We start from the raw sequence: 9724 nt of genomic DNA on the forward strand, positions 1-9724 counted from the left end.
AGCAAATATATAATGAAACATCATGAGAATAAGTTAATCTTGCGACAAAGACAAAACGTAGATAGTATTTTCTTGTGAAAAAAGTTTAGGCCTATAATGTAGGCCATGCGATTGCACTATGATAGGGACTAAGATTGCCATAGGCCAACTGTAAACGGAGATAATTATTATATAGTCATATTTTAGATTTCAAAGGCGCATATTTTGTCATCTGGTTTCATTATACATCATTCCAATATGGTATGCATATCATGTTTCGAATAGTTTTGATAATTTGTTTTTAATTATAACAATATTAATCCCATTAAATTTTATCATAGATATTATAGTAAGTGAACAATAATATCTCCATAATTTGATTCAAAATTTGAGTTACATAGATATTATTAAAGTATGTTTCATAACAAAAATTAATGAGGGCGTTTGTACAATTTCAAAAAAAAAAAAAGTCCCATTTCTTTATATCCGTCTGTTTATTTAAAACGTAGAATATCGCCCTCTAATAATTTATATCTTCAGCACCTGCATAAGCATAATTATTATTGTCCCCTGAAAAATAATCATTTTAATTGCTGTTTTTTTAATATGCCATTTTAATGTCACAAAATAGTTATTCACTTTGACCAAAGATTGAAACAAAATGAATTACCTTAATTTAAAGCAAAAATAGTTAAATTGTATGTCAGAATGGGTTTTTGGTTAATTGTGTTCAGTTTGTTTTTTTTTTATATCAGTTATAGGGGCCGACGTTTTTGGTACTTTGTAAACTAGGACGGGTCATGCTGAAATTACAAACCCCAAAGCACGTCTGGGAGAAGAGAGTCTGTCAACATAGGCCATGTTACAACCGCTAATGTAGAAAACGCCAGCTAATGTCGAAACAACCGTTAATGTAGAACAATCCACCGCTTATGTAGTAAAACCTCCAGCTTATGTAGAAACACCAACAGCTTATGTAGTAAATAAAAATCAACACCAGCTAATGTAGAAACAGTCAACAGCTTATGTAGTAACGAAAATTGCCTCCCAGCTTATGTAGTTACTATCGCCAGCTAATGTAGAAAATGTTATATATTTTACAAAAATGTCTATAATTAATGTGCAAGCATCGATCTTTACTTAGCTATCAGTCTTTCCACCTCTCGTAAGCGACCACCTCTATTAACGACCACACCTCTCGTAAATGACCACCTCTTTTAAGGGACCACGACCTCTTTCTCTCTATTAAATGACCGCTTCTCATAATCGACTATCTCCCGTCACAACGACCTCTGGTAAGTGACCACCTCTATTGAACGTCCACCGTTTCTATTAAGGGACCACTGCTTATAATAGACCACCTCTCGTAAGTAATCACCTCCTCTCATAAGGAACCGCTTTTCATAATCGATCACCTCTCGTAAGCGACCACCTCTCTTAACGACCACACCTCTCGTAAGTGACCACCTCTTTTAAGAAGCCACAACCTCTATTAAAGAACCGCTTCTCATAATCGACTACGACCTCTGGTAAGTGACCACCTCTATTGAACGACCACCGTCTCTTTTAAGACGACTTCTCGGAAGTGGTCAATGATAAGAAGCGGTCCCTTAACAGAGACAGTGGTCGTCGCAATAGAGGTGGTCACTTTCGAGAGGTCATTGTGATGGAAGATGGTCGATTATGAGAAGCAGTCCCTTAATAGAGGTGGTGGTTATTTAAAAGAGGTCGTCACTTACGAGAGGTGGGGTCGTTAAGAGAGGTGGTCATTTAAAAGAGTCGTCACTGACGATTATGAGAAGCGGTCCTTTAATAGAGAGAAAGAGGTCGTGGTCCCTTAAAAGAGGTGGTCATTTACGAGAGGTGTGGTCCTTAAGAGAGGTGGTCGCTTACGAGAGGTGGTCGATTATGAGAAGTGGTCCCTTATGATAGGAGGTGATCCCTTACGAGAGGTGGTCGATTATGAGAAGCGGTCCCTTAACAGAGATGGTTGCTTACGATGTGTGGTCGTTTTAGAAAGTTGGTTGCTTACGAGAGGTGGAAAGACTGATAGCTAAATAAAGATCGATGCATTTGCACATGAATGAGACATTTTTGTGAAAATATATAACATTTTCTACATTAGCTGGCGATAGTAACTACATAAGCTGGGAGGCAATTTTCGTTACTACATAAGCTGTTGACTGTTTCTACATTAGCTGGTGTTGATTTTTATTTACTACATAAGCTGTTGGTGTTTCTACATAAGCTGGAGGTTTTACTACATAAGCGGTGGGTTGTTCTACATTAACGGTTGTTTCGACATTAGCTGGCGTTTTCTACATTAACGGTTGTAACAGGCCAGTATTATAATAATTCACTGTCAAAAATTCAAAACATTATTTCTGGTATTTACAATGAGTCCCATTTGACTGTCAATCTAGACAGATATATAATAATACTGTAATTCGCTGTCAGATAATCATTGAATTATTATCAAAACAGTCCATATACAGTAATAGTAAAGTTTTTGGTTGTAATAGGATACAATTTGTTGACACATGAAGCATCTAGGCTTGATGAAGTGATCCCCAGACTTGACCTTAGCAATAAAATAAACTAAAGTCACAGAAATTGAGTCTTTTTAGTATAATAAAGTAATATTATTTAGACATCATTTTTATTTAAATTATTTAATAAGCACATCATCTTTTACAGATTCCGTATTTTTTATTTTTCAATTTCAATTGCACAATTATGACAAATCAAAGTATGAATTCTTGTTGCATTTTACTTCAAATACAAAAGTTATTCACTTCTGTAACAAAAAAATAATATTTATTCATGTATAAAAACAGAAAAGAAACGTTTAATATAACCCAAAAACCATTGTCTGACAGACAATTTATGTATTTTTTGCTTTAAATTACATTTTTTTCACTGTTCAGGTAAATAATTTTTTGGTTAATGTGAATAACTATTATGTGACAATAAAATGACACATTCAAAAACAAATTTGAATTAAAAAATATTTTTCAAGGGGACAATATATCTTTAAACTGTTACGTCAACAAGCGAGCAGCGTTTTTTGTAAGAAATATTTCTTTTTTATATTGTGAAATCATTGCTATTGTTCGTTTTTTGTTTTGTTTTACGTAAGTAAATAATTTTTCATCTTCCTACAAATATTGAAGTTGCATTTGATCGATTTTGTGCTTCACCAAACGATCATGGAAAAAGAGAAGGGAAAGCAACAATGAAAATTCTTTCAATCTTTGTTTTTTAAATTCTATTACTTTTATTATTTTTATATTTTGTACATAATTTAGTTTAAGTGTCCTTGTAAATATAGGCCTATTGTTAAACCATTTTAAATCATTTTACTTAGGCCTACTGGACTTAAGTAAATGTCATACACAATCGATACTGACATGGCTATATCTAAGTGAGTAGGTCTACTCCAGCAATAGGCTTGTAAACTGTAGGTCTATGCCAATTCCTGTGAAGGCCAGTATATTCATCATAATTATGTCTATCATAGATAGTTTAAGGAAAGCCAATAGAAGAAAAGGTTAGTAATTAAACATTTAACCAATAATGTTATCCTGTACGGCTGAACTGTACTTTTATTTTCCGGCCTATTTAGACTCTAGATGAGCCTACGATGACCTTGGTAGTTACAAACCGTGGGAGTTAAGGAAGTCCATTTTGGTGAGGGTTACCCGCGATAATTCACCAAATAGACCTATAAAGTAAGACGGCGGGCCATATAAACTACTTTTAATACAAGTTACTAGGTAGAGCGTTTCCTGTATTTGTTTGTTTTGTCTTTTATATGTGTCATATGTGAAACGCATTAACAATATCAGCCATGACATATAAACCCTCGTACAGTATTAATTAACATCATGACGTCACCTTCATATTTTATAGCCAGACTTTTGGCCAATGGTCATAAAACGTGAACGTTTACCCATATTTATTATGAAGACTATATCGAATTGGTACAGTCTACTCATTTCTGCAGATTATCGTCTCAGTCTCCCATGTGGCCGAAGTACCCTGCTGAAAGATTATCACCCCTTCTCCCATAGGAATTTGATAGAATTGCACCATAGTGACAAAATATTCTAAAACCTCTAAAAACATAGCTCTTTGGTTTTTATAATAGACCCAGAGGCTCAAATGGGGATTGTCGTGTTTCAGTGCTGATCCTGCAGGATTTCGGTCTCAAATAATTTTAATTTTAAAGTACTGTCTTCTAATGTCCTACCCTTTCCCTGTTTATTTTTGAATTTTAGGGGCCGGGGCGGCTGACTCACCTTGAGGAATTTAGGCCTAAAAACACTGCAGTTTGATGATTATTTTGTTTCCCTTCCTGGCGAATTTGAATATCGTTAGCAAACAAAATCCTCAAGTTTAGATTCAAATAAACTGCTTTTATTATCCCACACCTTATGACGGCAATTATGTGCTAGAATTACCTCGGGAAAGGTTTTGTGAAAATCGGAGAACGTATTTTTCAACACTGGGAGAACTCAGAATAGAGGAGCTTGTTAAAATCTCAATTGATTTAATTGTATCAAAACCATTTCTTTTACGAGTGTGACCCTTTGCGCTCTTTAAATGAACCAATGCCGAGTGGATTACGGCAAGACCTCGACAAAATGAAATTAAATTTGTTGTGTTTTTCACCAACACTAATAATTTCTTGTGTCATTGATATTAATATTTAATTATAATATATCAGTTTTTGTATTCATCAGTCATGTTATCGGATAATCTTCATCGTTGGATATCATAGGCCTACTTTCTGCTATAGGCCTACCACATCATTATTAATTATAATGAGTTTCACATCATCATCATCACAGTTATCTTTATGCTCATCATTCTCATAATCCTCATCACATAATTTTCTTAATCTTTATGCTCATCATTCTCATTATCCTCATCTCATCATTTTCTTAATCTTTATGCTCATCATTCTCATAATACTCTTCTTATAATTTTTTAATCTTTATGCTCATCATTCTCATAATCCTCATCTCATCATTTTCTTAATCTTTATGCTCATCATTCTCATAATCCTCATCTCACCATTTTCTTAATCTTTATGCTCATCATTCTCATTATCCTCATCTCATCATTTTCTTAATCTTTATGCTCATCATTCTCATAATCCTCATCACATAATTTTCTTAATCTTTATGCTCATCATTCTCATTATCCTCATCTCATAATGTTCTTAATCTTTATGCTCATCATTCTCATTATCATCATCTCATAATTTTCTTAATCTTTATACTCACCATTCTCATTATCCTCATCTCATTATTTTCTTAATCTTTATGCTCATCATTCTCATTATCCTCATCTCATTGTCTTAATCTTAATGCTCATCATTCTCATTATCCTCATCTCATTGTCTTAATATTAATGCTCATCATTCTCATAATCCTCATCTCATAATTTTCTTAATCTTTATTTATGCTCATCATTCTCATTATCCTCATCTCATTTTCCTAATCTTTACGCTCATCAATCTCAATATCCTCATCTCATGCTCATCATTCTCATAATCCTCATCTCATAATTTTCTTAATCTTTATTTATGCTCATCATTCTCATTATCCTCATCTCATCATTCTTAATCGTTATTTATCTTTGCATTGCATAATTCTTTTCATTCATATAGGTCTATTCATCATAACTTAATTATTATAATCATCTAATCTTTATTCATCTCATCATAATACTTATCCTTATCATTTATCATCATTATTCCGTATCATCAGCAAATATCATCAACATCATCACCACCACCATCATCACCAACATAACATAATATTAACGTCAACATAATCGTCATTCTCTAATTATCTACTACAAATGTTATTATAGGTTTTTTTTTGGAGTTACAGTACCCTAGCGCACCTACCCCACACCTTTGCTAAAAATTGTGTTAAAAACAATCTATCCGCAGTGTCAATTAATATTTTTAATCATTATGTGTTTACAGTGGTAAAAAATATATTTCTAGTGTATGCTTTTCAAGATTTCACTCTCACGATTTTAAACATGCATGAAAAAAGGAACCTTCTACCAAAAGTTCAAGGGTAGCGACAGACTACAACAAGTCATTTAGTTGGCTACAAGCAGATGGCTTTTCCAGTCTTCCTTTGAACGGGATCGACAACGCTTCCCTTTTTTCGCACCGGTTATCCGACACACAAAATAAAGTTATACGAGAGACCACTGCATCTCTTGCAGTGAAGCCACAGGTAAGATTTTAAATCATATTTTACTAATTAACTAGTTAATATAACTTTACTAATAGGCCTAATCTATGTTTAAGTGCATATATATCTGAAGGTTATTATTATTTTGTAATGATTACCGCGCACCACTCCACCACATTGTATACACTTTTGTTTAGTTTTTCGAGTCAAACATTATCCCTATATATTTGGATGCTTAATTTCTGGTTAGGCTACAATAAAATGTTCATTTTCAATTGTTTCACTTTATTTTCTAATATACCGCAACATTGAAACAATTTTATATGGTTTTTTTTTCGGTTTAAGGTAGCCTAATCAATTTTATATTCGTTTGACGGTTTTAAATGATCATATATCAATAAAGATGTTGCTTCTCGTTATGTAAAGTATGATTTATCATGAATGTATAAAATAATGTATCTGTACCTCCGTATGGTAGGTTTATCATATTGTTGTTATAAAGCCCATTATAATTTCTGAAAAGAATTTGTTTAGTTCTTCTGTGAATTCAATTTGTGTACAATATGTAGGCGTTGTTTTTTAAATGTTGTCAAAAAGCCTAAAGCCCAGTTCTGAGGTCCTCCCTTTTTTGACATTCTTATACGCCCTTTATGTTTATATACACATTGTAGTGTTCTTTGTTCCAAGTTTTTTTTTTGTCAAACGTGCATCGTTCAATAACAGTTTTTTATGGTTCAACCTTGTGTAGTACCGGTATCCTATTTGAATTGCCTGATTGACAAGAATATAACACTTAATAACTTAATGACATGATATTGGTAAACTACCTACTGGTAATATTATTGAACCTGTGGAGGCCGCTTATTTTGTAAAACTGTTCGTTTCTTAGTTCACCACTGGATATTCATAGCTTCGTTTCCATAATTAAATTTAATTAAATTTAAATACAGTCACTGGGAAGGATCCCCACCACCACTCAAACCATACTCAATTAATATTCACAATTTGACCAACAAAGCCAAAATGTAATTGGTTCCTTCTTGCTTTTCTTCAATCAAGCCCATCTATAATATTTTTTAAAAAAAGATGAATATGTGCAAAATATATGATAACTTATCTAATAACCTTGCAATTGTTACATTTTAATGTTTTTTAATATGCTTTTCTGTATGTTTAAATTGCATCATCATATCATTTTAATGTTTAAATCCTTGTACAATATTTTCAACCTTTTGTCTGCTCTTTTGTTGTATCTGAATAAATAAATAAATATCAATTTGATCCCTGCTGACTTTTTTTACATTTGTAGACAGATACTATAATAGACAAATTTTAATGAAATTAACTGTTTTACCTTTTTTAAAATGTTAATTTCTTTTTATATCAAGAGTAGATAACTTATTTGAGTTACAGTGATGTATTTTGCATAAACTGCCCCTGTCCATCATTTCTCATATCTTTGTTGTTTTGTCATTATTTATATTGATATTATGCTGGTGAAATAAATAAATGATACGAGTAAAACGTGCCATTCACAACAAATGTTATCTGTTCACGGACTAGTGATAATCAGTGATTATATAACAACTATCAATAAACGTTGCATTGTACAGTAACTGCCGGTTAACGGATAAGGAAATTGAAAGGGGGAAAATCATTCTGGATGAACTCTGGAATGTAGGAAATGAATCCTAAATAATTGATGGATTATCGGAAGTGGTAATGATAAAACAAGGCTAAAGAAGACGATGCTGATGTAGGCCTACTATTAAGGTTACACTCAACGACCTTATTCAAATGTTATTGCATTATTTTAGCCTCCTTACGTATTCTAAAAATCAATGTTCGTGACAGAACAAATGGGAAATTTAGATTATGGTTACTATTATCAATTCTACGCCCTTGTAAATAATCCCAAATCATATTAACAACTAAATTTAAATAAAAACCTTTGTTCTGTTTGAGAGAGAAAAAAACAAAATCTATTAAAAGTTCCATCAGTAGAACTGTAGAAGGGAAATCATAAAGTAATCAGTGAGGCTTTTTCCTTAATAATATACCTGAATCGAAAAGAAATTCGGCTCTAAGTAAAAAAATAAAATAAAAACACCAAAGCCAAATTAATAATTATCTGATGAGCCTAGCTTTGTAGGCTTTTTCCTGTCAGTGACGCGTTGGTGCTTTTGTTTAATTGTTAAATTTTAATCATTTGTTCTTGAGAATCATGGTTCCATGATGGTTCCAAAACGTCGATCTTTTTTAATTATTAGTTTTAATTACATTTTTGCTAATTTTTTATTTTTATTATCATTACTGTATATTGATTGCCTGTGCAAAATCTTAGAATTGAACTCAAACGGTGTAACTGTTTTTTAAGAAAACAAAAAAATAAGATACTTAGATCTTAAACGTAAAAGTAATAAAAATCAGATTGAAAATTGTACCATATTCTGTAAATAAGGACACATTTCTTTTGGAAGCCGATAGCATGTCCAGTCAAGTGTCCGGTAAAACATCCTGTTAAAAATATCCCACGGAAGAACGAACAATCAATGGCCTTATCACACGAAGAGAAAAGAACGCGATATAAAAAAAAGTTAAAGCTAAACAGATAGTTGATTAAGGGTGTTAATTAAATAAATTAATATTAACAAAAAGATAATATAGGCCTTGGGTATGGGAGTGATGTGTGTCTCGACTTTTCCATAGGCATCTACCTGAATCAAAGAAATAACCAAATAAAACATAGGGCCGGCATTTCGCCATGCAGATGTTTTCTTATTGGGCGTTACCGGTAACTCACAATGACGTGAGATGTTAGCCGTCTCTCATGTTTTTAAATTTAGGCCTTTCGCTCAATTTCTGAGCGCTTAATCTAGTTCAAATTTATTTTTATCGATTGTGACAATTTAAAGATAGAGTAAATTCATCACAAGTAGCAGACCAGACCGACAAGAACTGCATGGTTCGAAACTAGGATGTGTTTTCCCCGGTCTGAGATTCACACCACATAAGTATCTCTAGTCGCGATTAACACATTGCATGTAATGTTCATGATAACATTGTATCCTAATTAATGAATGAAGGATTTTTTTTTATAACTTGACAGCCTCTACACGTGTTATTCATTCTAACATTCAATGTAGGCTTACTTGATTGAATTAACCATTCATTTTGCGCTTTCCTTCCTGGGATTAAATTGTAATATTGACAACCCCTTTTTCATTTATTCATTTCATGCATGAAAAATTGTTTTTCTTCAGTTTTTGCTTCTACAAAAAATGGTTACAAACTTTAACACAAGAACATTAAACATACAAAAATGGCGCTAAATGAGTCTGCGAAAAGGAACATTGAGTAACAATTTGTTACCAAATTCAGGGTCCTTCCTTCCGGTAGCCTAATAATAAACAATATGAGGCCGATTGATTTAGAAAGCATATATTCCAATTCTGTAATTTGCGAGTCAGGTTTGATAAATTAAGCTTGCCGCTTTTTAAAACAAAAAATATCTTGAATTAAGC

The sequence above is a fragment of the Antedon bifida genome, chromosome 4 (assembly GCF_963402885.1).
Source record: "Antedon bifida chromosome 4, ecAntBifi1.1, whole genome shotgun sequence".
In the NCBI taxonomy this organism is placed as follows: domain Eukaryota; kingdom Metazoa; phylum Echinodermata; class Crinoidea; order Comatulida; family Antedonidae; genus Antedon; species Antedon bifida.